The following is a 15,736-nucleotide window of genomic DNA, read 5'->3' as shown; positions in this document are numbered from 1 at the left end:
GATAAGATTCGGGCACACAGAGCATTCTAAGCTGAATAAGATGTGGATGTGTAAAAGCAGAGCATGTGTGTAAAACATACACACTATATAAAATATACACACAATGGAACTGCTAGCTTAACTCGAACAAGATTACATGCTACAAAGCAGACAGCAAGCAGACTACACACATAGACTAAAAAAATTTACCCTGAATCCTCAGAGGGCAAGTGTAATAGTTAATTTTACGTGTCAACTTGGCTAGGCTATGGCACGCAGAATTTGGTAAAACACTAAATGTTGTTGTGGAGGAATTTTTTAGATATAATTAACAAATCAACAGACCTTGAGTAGAGCAGATTACCCTCCATAATACAAGTGAGCCTCATCCAACAATTAAAGTCCTCAAGAGTAAGGACAGTCCTTGAAGAAAAAGGAACTCTCCTCAAGACGGCAACACGGAAATCCTCCCTGAGTTTCCAGCCCGCCGCCCTGCGGAATTCGGACTCAAGGCTAACGTCAACTCTTACCTGCCTGGCTGTTCTATGGATCTTAGAAATGCCAGCACCACAATCTCATGAACCAATTCCTTAAAACTTCATTTATTTGTATATTCCTCAATTTCTTCCTTCAGTGTTCTGTAGTCTTCCAAGTACAGGTCTTTTACCACCATGGTTAAATTTATTCCTAGGTACTTTATTTTTCTTGTTGCTATAGTAAATGGGATTTCTTTTCTTAGTTTCTCTTTCTGATAGTTCATTGTTGGTGTACATAAATGGCACCAACTTCTGAATAAAAACTTCATATACATATATACACAGGTATGTATGGGTGTGTGTATATATATACACACGCACGTGTGTGGTCTGTCCAGAAAGTGTCCAGCCATGCAGTATGAATATGAAGTATGTGTGTGTGTATACATAATACACACACACAAACTAACAATAAGTGTACCTGGGAAAATGACCAAAACAATACATTCTGAGAGGCAGGATGTCTAGCTATGGACTAGTGAGGAGGTAGGCATCTCTCCCCCAAAGTCAATTATAAACTGGAATAAAATGGACAAAGCAACCCTTTCACAGTTCTGAGGAAACTACAGAAGAATACAACAACCAAGAAGGATTTACATTTCAAAAATTGCTAAATGTTGAGTAAGAACAGTCAGAGTCTCTGGCATTCTTGCCTGAGACTATTCCCACTTCACCACCCACCCACCCATTCAGCAGGTACAGAGGTTTTGCAGGTCAGGCAAGGCAGAGCAAACTATGAGAACTGGCAGCTTTTGATCAAAGGGCGATCACCAAATTTGGAGTTCTGTGCTGTCAGTGTAAGTGACGTTCCAGGTGGCAGGTGAGCAAGGACAGTGACAGCTCTAATAGGCTAAGGTTAGAGTCATAGTTGGCAAGCTTGTGGTTAACTCTGAGGCTGCAAATAGGCAAAGAAGAGATATGAAAGGACTGAATGGAAAGTAAATGTTGGGGGAGATTTGAAAATGGCCTAAACTTTGAATGTGCTTATCCACCCGCACACGGATCTACTGGCAGAGGAAAAGTCTTACTGGTTCAAGGTGCTTGAGCATAACTACTGTTTCCTAAACTACACAGATAAGGGGGGAAACCTAGAGAGCCATGTTTAAAAAAAATAATAAAAACAATTGTGTGTGTATCTGAGCAGCTACATCAATATACATTTACATGAAATGTCCACACAAGGCAGATTTACAGAGACAGAAAGCAGGAGGTAGAAGCAGGAATTTAATGGCAAACAAGCATGAGTGGACTTTTTGCTGTGATGGAAATGTTCTAAACATGAACTGTTTTGATAGTTGCAGAACTCTCTAAACTCTAAAAATCACTGAATCGCACCCTAACGATGAGTAGGTTTTATGGTGCATGTAAGTTACACCTCAATATACCTATTCTTTGTTCTTTTCTTAATCCTCACCATAGGATATATTTATTGATTTTTAGAGAGAAAGGAAGGCAGAGAGATAGAGAGAAACAGAGATCCGTTGCCTCCCATAAGTGTCCTGACTGGGATGGAACCTGCAACCCAGGTATATGCCCTGACTGGGAATTGAACCCTCAACCTTTTGGTGTATGGGACAACACTCAACCAACTGAGCCACCCAGCCAGGGCAATACAGCTGGTTTGTTTGTTTGTTTTTTTAAAAATACATTTCTAGAAAAATATTTTGGTAGTCACAGTAGTATACACCAACCAAGATCTGGTTTTTGTTTACTTATATATTCATTTCTTTAGTTACATATTTGAACATATTATTGTGCCAGGTACTGTACTTTATTCTAAAGCTGCAAAAAAGAACCACAAAGTGAGAATAATTTGAAATTAAAAGATCAGCTTAATAAGAAAAGGCTGCAAAAAGAGCATTAAGATAATTGGTGGCAATATAGCATTGAAATATCTATGTAGAAAACTGTATCCATGATATAGAAGCCACACTTAAGATATTATACCAGATGCAAAATATTCACAGTCAAAAGTTAACCTCTAAGTTACTATAGCAGCAACCAACAGTATCTGATAACTTTCCATTAAAATACCCCAAATTCCCAGAAAAATACATAAAATACAAAAACTGGAAATACATGATCAATTTAGTTCCTTGTCCGGAAACAGACTTGTAAGTCATTTGAATGGCTGCACAATACTTTACTAATAGGATCTACCAATGTTTGGCCAATTCTGTTATTACTTACTTGTTTTAAAATTTTCACAACTATAAACAACACAATGAGAAAGATTCTTATATATACAAACAACTTTGCACACATTATTTTCTTAAATTAAATTTTTAGAAGAGGAACTGCTAAGTCAACAGGTGTTGAATACGTTGATTTTAAAGCATTTAATACATATTTGATTCATCTCTTTTTCATACCCTGCATCCAAAGCTGACAAAAAAAAATTATTGGTTCTACCTTCAAAACATAGTCAGAATCTAACCACTTCTCAACACTTCCACTAGCAACTCAGCATCTCTCACAGGGAACATTGAAAAGAATCCTTATTTCCATTCCTGCCCTCCTAGAATCTATTCTCAAATTGAAGAGCCAGAGGGATCTTTTTAAAATATAAGTCAGAACATATTCCTTTGCTCAAAACCTGGTACTGTTTTTCAAAGTGGTCTTGAAAAAGTTTATTTTAAGACACACAATACTAAATCTGTGTTAAATTTCTGTCTTTTTTTTCCCTCCTGATTTTCTTGATCTGTCAAGAAATCTCTATAGGCATCAAAAGTAGTACTGACTGAGGTCAGGATAATATATCATTATCCCAAAATAGTGTTTGTTGTTCAAAGTAAAGTCATTGAGAAGGCAACTCTTACCATTAGATGATTCACAAGGACTCAAATGAAGACAACTCTCTATTCAGGGGAAAAGAACAGCATACCATATTCCCAAGCATACTTGAAAGTTGTGTCAGTACAATTTTGGGTGCTTTCTTCAGGTTTTGACATCTGTTGTATTTTATTTATTTTTTTAAAATATACTTTATTGATCATACTATTACAACCGTCCCAGTTTTCCCCCTTTGCCCCCTCACCTGGTACCCCCATTCCTTCCAACAACCCCCCCACCCCTTAGCTCATGACCACGGGTCATGCATGTAAGTTCTTTGGCTTCTCCATTTTCTATACTGTTCTTAATATCCCTCTATTTCATACCTACCAATTTGTACTTCTTAATCACTGCATCTGTTCCCCTATTCTCCCCATTCCCCCTTCCAGCTAATAACCATCCAAATGATCTCCATATCTACGATTCTGTTTCTGTTCTGCTTGTTTGCTTAGCTTGTTTTGTAGAGTTAATTGTTCATAGTTGTGAATTTATTGTCATTTTAATGTTCATAGATTTTATCTTTTTCTTAAAAAAGTCCCTTTAACATTGCATGTAATAATGTCTTGGTGATGATGAACCCCTTTAGCTTTACCTTGTCTGGGAAGCACTTTATCTGCCCTTCCATTCTAAATGATAGCTTTGCTGCATAAAGTAATCTAAGTTATAGGTCTTTGCTTTCCCTCATTCTGTATACTACTTGCCAGTCCCTTCTTGCCTGAAAAGTTTGAGAAATCAGCTGACAGTCATGGGAACTCCTTTGTAAGTGACTAACTGCTTTTCTCTTGCTGCTTTTAAGAGTCTCTCTTTATCTTTAACCTTTCACATATTAATTATGATGTGTCTTGGTATTGCCTTTTTTGGGTCCAATTTGTTTGGGATTCTCTGTCCTTCCTGGATTTGTATGTCTATTTCTTTCACCAAATTAGGGAAGTTTTCTTTCATTATTTTTTCAAGTAAGTTTTCAATTTCTTGCTCTTCCTCTCCTCCTTCTGGCATCCCCATGGTTTGGATGTTGGTATGTTTGAAGATGTCCCAGAGGCTCCTTAGCTTATCCTCATTTTTTCTTTTTATTTCTTTTTACTTCTTGCTGTTCTGATTGATTTCTTTATCTTCCTTATATTCCAAACCGTTTATTTGATTCTTGGCTTCACCCCCTTCACTGTTGGTTCCCTGTAGATTTTTCTTTATTTCATTCAATGCAACCTTCATTTCTGCTTGGGTCTTTTTTATACTGTTGCCATACTTGATGTGTTCTCTGAGCAGCCTTATCACCAGTGTTTTGAACTCTGCATCTGATAGGTTGATTATCTCTATTTCATTTAGTGCATTTTCTGGAGTTTTCTTCTGTTCTTTCATTTGTCTCTTCAATTTGGCAGTCTCCCTTTCGTAGTAGTGTGGCCTTTTGTAGTAGAAAAGCATACCTGTAAGTTGTATGGGTCAGGGCCTTAGGTAACTGCCAGGTGGGGCAACCTGTGTCACCTCTCTGTGGCTCTGAATGGGGGAGGGCTTGAGAAGGGACAATACCGCTGCCTGTCCTCTGGAGTTTTGCCTGGGGAAAAGCTGTCTCCTGGCACTTGCCCTGTTGCCAGTCACTTCAATTTCTCCCCGTATGCCATTAGTGCCCTTCCAGCTGTTGCTCCGGTGCTGAATCCCAGAAGGGGTGGGTCTGTATAAATCCTCAGTGCATTGTGGGCCCTTTAAGTATACTGAGCATACTGAGAATCCTGCAGTTTCTTCCACTGTCCCAACCCCCATTGATTTTTAGTCAGAAGTTATGGGAGCTTATCTTCCTGGTGCAAGAACCCAGGGCTGGGTGGTCTGGTCTGGGGCTGGGATCCCCCTCTCCAAAGGTGTCCATCCTGATTTTTATTCACCACATGTGGAAGTGATATTGACCATTCCACATCTCTGTGCCCCCCTGCATCTCCGAATCTCCACCCCTCCTACCCATCTGTTCGAATGTGCCTTCTTTAAATACTTGGTTGTTGGGCTTCCATACAGCTCGATTTCCTGAAAAATCTGGGTGATATTTGTTTTGTACTCTACTTGTAATTTTCCTGTAGTTGTGCAAGGGGACAAAGCATGTTTACCTGCGCCTCCATCTTCAAGTTTTGATATTGCATTTTATTTTCTTAATATATTTTATTGATTATGCTATTACAGTTGTTCCATTTTCCCTCCCATTTATTCCCCTACACCCTGTACCCCCTCCTCCCACCAGCATTTCCCCACCTTAGTTCATGTCCATGGATCATACATATAAGTTCTTTGGCTTCCCTATTTCCCATACTATTCTTAACCTTCCCCTGTCTATTTTGCACCTACCATTTATGCTTCTTATTTCTTGTACCTTTTCCCCTATTCTCCTCCCTCCCCCTCCCTGCTGATAACCCTTCATGTGATCTCTATTTCTGTGAATCTGTTCCTGTTCTAGATGTTTGCTTAGTTCATTCTTGTTTTTGAGATTCTCTTGATAGCTGTGAGTTTGTTGTAATTTTACCGTGCATATTTTTGATCTTCTTTTTCTTAGATAAGTTCCTCTAACATTTCATATAATAAGGGCTTGGTGATGATGAACTCCTTTAACTTGACCTTATCTGGGAAGCACTTTATCTGGCCTTCCATCCTAAACGACAGCTTTGCTGGATAGAGTACTCTTGGATGTAGGTCCTTGCTTTTCATGACTTCAAATACTTCTTTCCAGCCCCTTCTTGCCTGCAAGGTTTCTTTTGAGAAATCAGCTGACACTTATGGGAATTCCTTTGTAGGTAACTGTCTCCTTTTCTCTTGCTGCTTTTAGCTTTTAAGATTCTCTCCTTATCTCTAATCTTGGCTAATGTAATTGTGATGTGCCTTAGTGTGTGCTTCCTTGGGTCCAAATTCTTTGGGACTCTCTGAGCTTCCTGGACTTCCTGGAAGTCTATTTGCTTTGCCATATTGGGGAAGTTCTCCTTCATTATGTTTTCAAATAAGTTTTCAATTTCTTGCTCTTCCTCTTCTCCTTCTGCCACCCCTGTGATTTGGATGTCGGAATGTTTAAAGTTATCCTGGAGGTTCCTAAGCCTGTCCTCATTCTTTTGAATTTTTGTTTCTTCATTCTGTTCTGGTTGAATGTTTATTTCTTCCTTCTGGTCCAAACCATTGATCTGAGTCCTGGTTTCCTTCCTGTCACTGTTGGTTCCCTGTACACTTTCCTTTGTTTCACTTTTCATAACCTTCACTTTTTCCTCTAATTTGCAACTATACTCAACCATTTCTGTGAGCATCCTGATTACCCATGTTTCGAACTCTGTATCTGATACATTAGCTATCTCTTCATCACTTAGTTATATTTTTTCTGGAGCTTTGATCTGTTCTTTCATTTGGGCCATATTTTTTTGTCTGGGCGGGCCTGTTACATAGTAAGGGGTGGAGCCTTAGGTATTCACCAGGGTGGGGCAACCCACATCACTCCATTGTGGTGCTGTATGTGGGGGAGGTGTCTGAGAGGGAACAATGCTGCTTGTACAGCTCTGGGCCAACTTTCAGTCACTTCCTCCACTACCCACAGGCAAATTGGGCCCTTCTGGTGCTGATTCTCAGGTGGGTGGTTTTGTGTATGTTCTAGGACCCTATGGGTCTCTCCAATGAACTCTCCTGTGAGGCTGGGGGTTTCTCCTGCTTATTCAAACCCCATAGGTTTTTTTTTTTTTTTTTTAGTTAGAAGTTTTGAGACTTTATTTCACCACACTGGAACCCTGGGTTGCATGGTCTGTCTGTTTCCCGAATTGTTCCTCCTAGTTTATCTGCACACCAATGTGGGACCATCAGCTTGGCCAGCTGCCTCACCTGGCCCACCAACTGCCGCCTTGCCCACCGTGGTCCTCCAGCAACTTGTTGTGAGTCTTCTGCACCCCAGCTGCCTGTCTCCGCTCCTCCGACCAGTCTTGATGAATGTTTCTTCTTTAACTCCTTGGTTGTCGGACTTCCATACAATTCAACTTTCTGGCAGTTCTCATTATTTTTTGTTTTTAAATTTGTTGTTGTCCTACCTTTGGTTGTGCAGGGAGGCAAAGTCTATCTACCTACGCCTCCAATTTGGCCGGAAGTCCTGATATCTGTTGTATTTTAATTTAAACACTGTCTCCCCCAACATACTTGGGGAAGAGGAGTATGCTGTATAGTCCTTCAAGATGTTTGAAAGCAAGTATGACAGTAATCAAAGGCCTTACTAAAAAGGAAAAGAAGGAGATTGTGTCTTCCCAGAAATATTCATATTACTTTTCACTAAGCTTAAGAAGCCTAATATTCTGTCTTTGGATGTTTCTAAACTTGGAGAATCACAGAATCATAGATTATCAGTGCTAAAGGGACCTTCAAATCATTTTGTCCAATGTTCTCATTTTGTAGATATATGAACTAGTTCTTCTCACAGCACTCTAAATCTTACCTATTCTTCAAAGGTCACTTTTTATTTTATCATGTATATTTTACTTACTCCAAAAGATTTTATGTTCCTGAAGCTTACAGATCTTGTCCCTTTCCCCTACCATAGCATGCTTAACAGAGCACCAGGTCACCAGGTGCACTGAGTCTTCAGTAGACTAACCAAGCTGGGAAGTATATTTCTCTGGAAGAGGGATGCCGTGGAGCTTGTGGTCTCCACTCACACCTTCTTAGTTACTAACTCTTCTCAAAATCTTGAAAAAATGTGTACTGTAACTTAAGAAGTACTGTACAGGAAAAGCTGGTCTGACCAGCTTATATAATACCCTTATATATTCAACCATTAGGAAGATGCATGTGCACACATACAAAATACACAGATGTAGGCCTCTTTTCATTACCGTAAACTCCATTTCACTTATTTTCAGACAAGCAGTATCAATATTTTCTCAACTGAGACATTTACAGAGCTGAGGCTGAGCTACAAGGAAATATGGTAAAGTTTAGTCTTATTTTTATCTCCAGGGGAAAGAAAAAGCCTTCTGAAACACTACAACAAATATATCTGAGAAATCATTATTAATAGCACTGCTCTTTCCCAGCAGCCAAATGCTCTATAGAAGAAAGTGCCGACATTATACTTCCATACTTGCATCTTTGCCAATTTTATAAATATTTCTAATTAAAAACCCATTATCACTTAACAAAAGTACGGGTACAGAATTTGGTAGTCAGCAAGACCATGTGCAATACTCAGTGCATACACTCAGGTCTAGGCACACGCAGTCATGAGCATATGCATGACATTGTGCTTTTACAGTCATGAAAGTGCAAAGAGATGCTGGGTAAATAAATGTTCCAGTAAAATATAAGTTATAGGAATATAATGATTCCCTAGAAACTTTCTTTCTTTTGTTAATCATTAACTCCTTGCTTCCCATGCCTATTCATGATGCCAACTTATGTGGCAAATAGCAACAGCCGATGCCACTTTGCCTGCTGTTTGAAGTGCAATCTATACAGTGGAGAAGAAGTAGAACTGTAAAGTTGTTCATATGGAAAATAAATAAATAAATAAATAAAATTAATAAATAATAATGAATAAACTCTGTGTTTTGCATACTCACAACTGTAAACCTACTTTTGCTTCACTTTGTAATTGTTTTCTCTATTCACTTCTAGTTTTTAGAAAAAGGAAAAATAATTGTATCATGTGCTTGAATTTGCCAGCTAATGTGTCCAGGGGTTAATCTAAATGACAGCTTTGCCAATCAGTAAAAACCTTAAATAAATCCATAAGATCAATACTTATGTCAACTCATGGTCAGAGTACAAACATGGTAACACCTTTCTCTAGCTACACCTTGGAGGCTGACACAAGAACCACTGACAATAAATAGCAAATGGCAAGAAGATTGTGTTATACACAGCTGACAATCTTCAGGAATTTACCGGGACACATCTTCTTAAAGAAGCAGTATACTGGGATTTTGTTTTTAATAAACCCCATGGTCAGGAGGAAAAAGAGCTGGTCAAATACTAAGAACTGGACCTAATGCCTAGGACACAAATAGAGATAAGAACACAAGTTAAACTCAGGCATGACTTTTTTAATAGTTCAAGTTAAATTAAATTATCTCAAAAATATCTGAGGGCAGATGTGTGTATGAAGAGGGGATTATATATGAAATTGGATGGCTATGAATTAATAACTGTTGAAGCTGATAGATACTTAAGGGCTCAATGTAATTTTCTCTATTTTTTGATATGTTTGAAATTTTTCATAATAAAATGTTAAAATGAAATAAAACAAAATAAACAGTTTAAGTTACCAAGTTCTAACCTTCTCAAACCTGCAAATCAGAGGGTCACTGTGGACTAACCATTCCTCTTCTAGATTCTTCACTAAAGTTTACTGTCTATACCACCCATGAGAGAAAACACAAAGAAAAGAAAGCATATTGGCTCAAATTATATACTTTCCTAACTTTTAGAATTAAAATAACTGGAATGGGAAAAGGAAAAAGGAAGATGGCATTGAATTAATGTAAAAGGAGTCTAGTCAGAAGTCCTGGGTTCTAGTCTGAAGTCAGTCTTTTCTTAGCCATGTGGATCCAACTAGTGTGCTGTAAGAAGCACATTGGTGTGATGCAAAAAGTTTTAAAACATGCAATACCTGACTATTTAGTCAGAGGTACTGACTTCTTTTCCCCTAGATTGTCAAATAAAAAATGACAACTGTCAACACAACAACAACTGTCCGGTATAAATGAATCAAAACTATACCTCTTTTTTGTCAGATCAGCAAAATATATATATTTTTGGTGTGCTGCAGAATTTTAATAATTAGTTCATGTGTGCCATGAGATGAATAAAATTGAAAATCACTGATCTAGATAAATCACTGAGCATTAGTTCCCTCATCTATAAAATAGGGATAATCAAACTTTTTCACATGTAATTAGAATAGAAATTATGAAAACAAGTAATGTGGAGAGAAAATGCAAAGGATAAAGGAACACCTGCAAGTTTTCTTTTCTTTCACAGAGCTGCTATGACAACTGAGTGGATAATATGTGAAAGCACTTTTAAAGAACAGGGCCCTATGGCATCCTCCACACACTGGTTCCTGTTCATTCTCCAGCTTCACCTCTCAGCACTCCTGAGCAGCCTGCAGGGACAGGGCCACTCCCATCCACACCAAGTACCTCCACACCTGGCCTCTGCTCATGCTACTACCTTCTGTGTGATGGCCCTTTCTCCCTTTTACACACACCTCCTCCATGCTCTTTTCCCAATTCCCTCCCCCCCCCACCCAGAAATCAACTGTTCTGTCTCCTATAACCTCAAGTGTTTTGTAAAAACACGTTGGTTTGCACACTCATGCACTGTATTGTGGTTAATTTACCCCACTACAAACTCCTTTAAAGCACAGATAACCCATTCATCATCCATGCAGTATATGCATGAATATCAGATATAAGGTAAAGAATTTACAGATGAATAAGCACCTAGTGAAATCTTCTCTCTTAAATCTTAAAATACCTAGAGTCATCTGAAACAAAGCCAATGTTCAACAAACAAATGTCAAATGGAAGAAGGAACTGCAAATAAACAAAAACAAAAAATCTGGAGTCCATGAAAAAAATTTGCAATCTAAATATTATCCCAAAAGGATTTTTAAGTTGAATCTACAAAATGTATAGTAGGTGGGAAAAACAATTTTGCCAAGGCTTTGGAAAAAGAGATATACAGATATTACAATATTAACAAAAATATTTTAATGGTTATGATGCTCATAGTGGAAAGCCCCGAGGGAGACGGGGAAACAGCTTTAACTATGCATACTATGTAATGTTTTTCAAAAGGAAACATCACAAGAGAATGACAAAAGAATACTGAATTTAAGGTATTGGGCTCCCCCATCCACACTCTTACACTCACCCTGCTTCATCTACTGTCACCTCCTAGTTATATTCTGATGCTTCTCAAATATATCTGCAACCAAGACTTCTGTCCCAGATCTCAGACCTGACCATTCAAAGGCCAAGGAAGAACTCTACCTGGATGTTCCACTGGCATGTCAAAATCAAAAAACACCAAATGGAAAAATCTTTCTTCCTGATTCCTCTACTGGTAAATGAACCACTTTCTCCCAGATGTCCAAGCTAAAAATCTGAGAGCCTTTATGTACTTGCCCCACTAACCTCTCCATAGGCAACTGGTGAAGTCCTATCAGTGCTTCCTCATTTAATTGGCTTAAATCTATTTGCCTCCCTTTTCTTTCCCTCCTGGCATTAATCCTCATCTTTATTCTTCCTCATAAGAATAACTCCACAGCCTCTGACTTCCTTCAATCAGTTCATTCACTATCCTGTTTCAGGAGTGATCTTTCTAAAATGTAAATATATTTAAGACACTCCCTTGCTTAAAACCCTGCAATGGCTTTCTACTTCTTTCAGAAAAAAAAGTCCTCACCATAACATACAAGGTTCTTCATAATTCAGCCTTTGCCTGCCCCTGAACCTCTTCTTTGATCACTCCCCATCACCAGCACCCCCGTACACACACATATTCACCCAATGCTGCCTTCATCTTGAACAACCTGTAGCATCTCTTACTCAAAACTCCCACTCATCCTTCAACATTCAGCTTCAATGGGATCTCCTCTAGGAAGCTTTCCTGACAGCTCTCTGCCTTGTATGACACAGGTGTCCTTCCTAGTGTCCTTGTACTTACCTATATCATATCACTTCTTACATTATATGGTTAATTTGCTTTTTCAGTAGATTGTGAATTCTTGAAAGTAGGAGCTCTCGAATGTGTTAATGGATTCTTGATTACCAATAAGTTAATGTAACTAGATTCTATGATTGTAATCAGTTGTGAGTTTTTGGAAGGCATTGACTACATCTTATTCATTTCAGTTTTCCCCATAGCATATAGCATAAAATGCTACATGCATTTTGAGCACTCAATAAATATGCATTGAGTGGCCCCACTAAAACTCCAACTAAAACTTCAGAGAGCTAACACTTTCCTATAATTAGAATAATGAATGATCTTTCCTCCTGATTCCAGTGTTAAATATGGGTTGACTATATTTAGAAAGGCTAAAGTACAAAGTATACCTCCTGTTTTTCTCCCTCTGAATCTACTTCCAGAGGATTCAGAGGGAGCTCTTCTAATCCACTCTCTTTATTGATCTATTTCATCTGCCTCTTATCATTTCACACTCTATTTGATGAATAAATCAGAATTTGTTGCACTCGCTGCAACAATATCAGAAGTTAAAGGAACATTTCTGTCCTTTAGAATCTGTCCTCTAGAATCATTTTACATATGAGGAAACGCAAGTTCAGAAAGGATAAGTAGCTCACTTAAGGTACAAATACTTGGCAAACTGTTGATCAAGATGGAACCCCAGTCTGACTCTGAAACCATGATGGCTATTTCATGATACTTCCCAGAAATTGGGCCTGACATGAACTAAAAGTCATGTATGTAACAAGTCTGGTGCAAATTAAGTGAATTTAAGACTATCTGATATTGTTGTTATAAGACTCTCATTAGAATATGGCTTTAAAAATATACCTAGCTTTTTTTTTCTCTTTTGGATGCCTTTTTGATAAAAAGAGTTATATGAAAAGTTACAATGATGCATTTATAAACAACACTTATGAGAAGTAAACTACAGCTGCCTTGGAGAGAGTCTCCTTCACAGAAGTTTTACCAATATTCCAAGCCAAAGAAGGGGTCTGCAATGTCTAAAAAGGGAATTCCAGGTGTCTGTGAGGTCAACATTCGTTATGAGTGATGACAGAGATTTCAATGTATCTGTGTGTGCTGGCAAACTCATTCTCAACATCTCTGGGAAAAGAGCCCCCAAAGAGATTCTGGCTGCAGAGAATAGCATCACAGCAAAGGACTTAGGTCACCAGCACAATAAAAAACTACAAGAACACATTCCCTGTCAGGACTGTTCATACATTCAACACACTGTAGAGAGTAAAGAAAATGGGTTTTGCTGGCTAACAATTTGCTTCTGATGCTGATGTGATATATAGCCTTTAATGTGACTTATGAATATCAGGTTAGCCAGAATACACTGGACTTCATTGATGTCCACATCTTCCACTTGCATGAATTTCAAAGCAGCTATAAAAGCATCCAAAGATAACTGGTATGTTTAACAAGTACATTTTCTTAGAAAAATTCCTATCGGTGGTGGCCTTCAGCTTTTCAAGGATAAGGAACATACCACAGCAAATACAAAAAGGTCTTGTGCTTCATCAGAGCCTCTTTCAATAGGAGACTGCCTTCGCTTAGAGCTTTGGTTACTTCAATAAACTGCATGAGATGATAATTTTTCAAAAGCTCAATATGACCCAATAGCATTTTAACTGAAACTAAATATATCAGACTCATCCTTTTGTTCTTCTGACTTAAATGGTAAATAACAGCGCTCAAATGCAAAAGACAGCTACTCCTCAGCTTAAACTCACTATCGAACATGGCCTTTCATCCAACATAGTACCCATATGTCACCATCTGTGCCATGCTATAATCAATCATCTTTCAGGTTTGAGCAGTCGATGGCTCTGGTAAGGGGTTTACACAAGTGGAATTTGCTGCTCTTAAAGTAAATCTTGAATAACTGATTCACCAGAAACAGCATCACCCACTTTTTAGAATCCTTTATACTAGCTCAAGTGTCACTGGCACGGACATGAAAACAGCTCATCAATTCATCTGCTTTTGAGGGATTGAGCAGAAAAGAATGAAGAAAAGAGAGAACTCATGCATACAGACAACAGTGTAGTGATTGCCAGGGGGAGGGTGGTGGGTGGAGGTTGCAGAGGGTATAGGGAGAATAAATGGTAACGGGAAAAATATAATAAAAGAAAAAACTTTCATAGTCTTTAAAGCCCAGACCAATAGACCAACAAAACTTTTCCTTTTAACAAATGAAAGAGAATTATGTTTTAATGTTGTAATTTAATATTGATATTAAAGCTTATTTCTATAACCTTTATAATAAATTCAATTAAAAAAACTCATCTGCTTTTTCCAATACGTCCCTGACTTTGCTTTTTCCTTTCTTTACCAACTGCTGATCTGCATTACCAGCAAATACTTGAAGGTCAAGTGCTACTGCATACATGACAGGCAGAGCCCAGTTTTCTTCTTTGTGGGCCTGAAGTGCCTGCAGGAATGACTCCACGAAGACAGTCTGGCATTTGTATGCCTCTATGAAGTCATTGTTCCCCAACCTGCAAGTGAACCTTAAATGAGTCACAGGCATTTCCTCATAAGGGGGTTCCAAAACTTGTTGGGACTTCTCTTCTGGTGAGGCCAACTGAAACCAGGGGTCGGCAACACAACAATGCTTGAAAGACACCAGCTCCACACAGGATGCCCAGTCTCTGGTATCGATTGCTTCACAAACCTACTGCAGGTACTGGTTGACAGTGATGTGCGCCATCAGAGTGTCCACCGCTGGGACTGGATAGAGCCAAAAAATATACCTAGCTTTTGAATTATCCTATTATGATCATCTCAGATCTAATTAGACTGATAAGAAAAATTCTAAATCCATGTATACATTGTGCTTTATTTGCATAAATGAGCAGCATGCGTATTTGCACACTTTTGTCAAGTCCCTGAAGATCTCATCTAGATGGGATTAAGAATGGAGAACTAGATCTGGTCCCAAGAGCTAATAGACATATAGGAGGCTGGAAATTAGCATGGACAGTAGTTTGACCTTTTCCGTGTTCTTTATCAGTTTAGTCTTGCTTTAGCATAGTCACTCTCACATATAAGGAAGTTCCCACTTTATGAGAAAGTATGTCTCTCACACAGTTATCCTGAGCTGAAATTCTGTGATCTCTCAAAAGCTGGACATCAAATCTGTGATCAGAAACCACTATTATAACAATCTCTGTTGGAAAAACTGAATTCTGCCTTTATTGTTATATCTCCCTATACCTTTCCAAGGATTATATAATGTAGTGTGTGTATCGTTATTCAATTTTGTCCAGAGTATACAATTTCCTCCAGTTCAATAATGGATGAATAAAATGCAATCCCCAGTAACAATACCTAACATATCACATATTTTTTCAATGAAACCATACTCCTACACTTCAATGAACAAAAGTTTACTGAGTATATAAGTGGGTATGATTGATCACGTGCCTTCAAACAACTGGCAACTTTAGCAGGGGAAGAAGACAAGAAACTATACATACTACATGATGAAATAATAAGATGGTCATACAAAAAGGTATCAAAAGAGACATACAGGAATTTCAAGAAAGGGTTATATCCATGGGCTTATAAAAGGCTACATAAGGAAAATTATATCAGAATGAATCTTGGAAGATAAGCAGGACTCCCATTGTGGGAATGAGGGGAAAAAAAGAGTGTTTTGAGCAGAGAAAATAAGATAACAAGAGGCC

The 15,736-nt window shown here is 38.3% G+C and overlaps 1 protein-coding gene and 1 pseudogene across 2 annotated transcripts in view; both read right to left on the bottom strand.

Moving 5' to 3' along the window:
• TPST1 (tyrosylprotein sulfotransferase 1) overlaps positions 1-15,736 on the bottom strand; it is a 109,958-nt gene that overhangs the window by 71,446 nt on the left and 22,776 nt on the right. The window lies entirely within an intron of this gene.
• Positions 13,264-14,757, bottom strand: LOC112314986 (PCI domain-containing protein 2-like; annotated as a pseudogene).

Source organism: Desmodus rotundus, chromosome 1 (genome assembly GCF_022682495.2).
Source record: "Desmodus rotundus isolate HL8 chromosome 1, HLdesRot8A.1, whole genome shotgun sequence".
NCBI classification, from domain to species: Eukaryota; Metazoa; Chordata; class Mammalia; order Chiroptera; family Phyllostomidae; genus Desmodus; species Desmodus rotundus.
Note: the sequence above shows the minus strand (reverse complement) of the source record. Positions and strands in the feature narration are given on the sequence as shown.